Here is a 2,253-nt window from a genome sequence, read left to right on the forward strand (position 1 = left end):
TTCTACAGAAGCCTCATATATATGTGTATATATATAAATTTATTATAAATAAATAAATACGACCATGTTATTCATTCTTAGGTATGTTTTTTTTTTCCTGCACTTTATTTTCATTTGCTTGGGTTCCCCTTATTTTTCCATCCATAGAATTTCTGACTCCTGCCCCAAGGTAGGTCATAAGTCTAGGTTTTCTTCATGTGCATATAATTCAGTGAATGAATGAATATAATTATGTAAACAAACACAATGTACATGCTTTTGTTATGTTTTAGAAAAAAGATCACGTGTAATTTTCTGCATGTTACTTTTCTTAGCACATCAAAAACCTAAGTAATGCAGTTCTGTTAAATGGGTGCGTGATTTTAAAAAGTACAGATGTATTTTAATTTTGTTTCAGCAACTTCTCTTTTGATAGACATTTTTTTTGCCACCTTGAATATGACTGTGATACATATCTGTGGATGTATATCATTATATAGGGGTAACTTTGTTTCTCTGAGATAGCTTTTTAGTAGTGAGATTGCTGGGTGAAATAACATATTTTTAATCGAATACATGTTTGAATAGATGTTACAATATTGCTTTTAAAAACTGTGTATGAGAATACCTTTTTCCCTACATTACCATTAATACATTTTATAGCATTTTAAACATTTCTGCCTGTATTAGAAGGTCAAATGATTATTTTAATTTCCTGATTACTAGAGAATTTGAACAACTTTACATGTGTGTTGATCCTGAATTTTTCTGAGTTTTCTGACTTTAATGCTTGCACTTTGTATATTGTAAGATGTTAACCCCTTGTGTATCACCTCAGTTTACAAATATTTTGTACACAAGCCAACAAAGTTTTAACACTTCATACAATTAAACAGGTGTATCTGTTTTAGGCACTGAATTTCCTAGGCATGTAATTAAAGTCTCTCTCACACATGGATTGTATATTCCAAGTTCCTTCCCTGCTTTTTTTTCACTTTGCAAAGTTTTTATTGTTTGAGTTTTAAGTTTAAATCTTAATCCATCTGGAGTTATTAAACTTTTCAAAATTGAAAGATAACACATACACAGCAAAGTACAGTATTAAAGGATTATCCCAAAGTAAACAGACCCATGTAATCACCAGCCAGTCACTGAGAATAATTTGTATTTTTTTTTTAAAGTTTGTTTATTTTGAGAGAGAGCACACATGCATGTGTTGGCTCTTGTGGGGGAGGGGCAGAGAGAGCTGGACAGAGAGACAATCTCAAGCAGGCTCTGTGCTGTCATTGTAGAGCCCAAAGCGGGACTCGATCCCACAAACTAGGACATCATGACCTGAGCCCAAACCAGGAGTCAGATGCTTAAACAAGTTACTCAGGTGCCCCTCTTGTCTCTTTGTAATTATTAAAACTGCATTATCCTCGATATCCTTGTCATGATATCTATGATCATTGCCTTCCTGGTTTTCTTCCTATTTTTGCCTCCTAAACTGGATCCCTAAACATAGTTCAGTTTTTTTGCTCATTGACCTTAATATAAATTAATACAATATGTATTTTTTATATTCAATATCTTCTTAAAATTTCATTGGTGAGTGTTATCTACATTGTGGTGTGCAGCAGTTCTCCTTGCTGTGTGGTATTCCATTGTATGAATATGTAATTATTCCACTGTTGATGGATATTTGGATTTCTGTTTCAGTGAATGGCTACATGGAATATGGCTATGAACATTCTTGAACATTACTCTTGATGCTTTTGTGCATATGTTTCAGTTGGATATATATTTCAGAGAGAAACTGATGGCTCATAGAACATGTAGATTTCTAGCTTCATTGGGTCAGTAATTATTGTCCCAGAAGTTTTCCAAAGTCATTGTACCAGTTTATTCTTCCACTAGTGAGTAAGAATTCCATTTCACATCTTCACCAACACTTAGCATTGCCTTTATGTGTGGTTACAGGTATCTGACTGTAGTTTTGGTTTCCATTTCTGATAAAGTAGAACAACTTTTCATATGCCCAGTGGTCACTAAATTAAGAATTGTTCATTGTTCTTTCTGGGCCACTTTCTTATTAGGCAGACATTTTCTTATTGATTTGCAGGAATTGTTTATATATTTTGAATCATGCCCTTTGTCTTCCACTTTTGGTCATCCTTTTCTTTTTTAACTTCTTATGGTTGTACATATTTTATGATTATTGCAAGCTCTTAATTCTACATTTATTTTCCTTTATTTTTTTTTTATATGAAATTTATTGTCAAATTGGTTTCC

Source organism: Puma concolor, chromosome A3 (genome assembly GCF_028749965.1).
Source record: "Puma concolor isolate L17-30 chromosome A3, mPumCon1.1.hap2, whole genome shotgun sequence".
NCBI classification, from domain to species: Eukaryota; Metazoa; Chordata; class Mammalia; order Carnivora; family Felidae; genus Puma; species Puma concolor.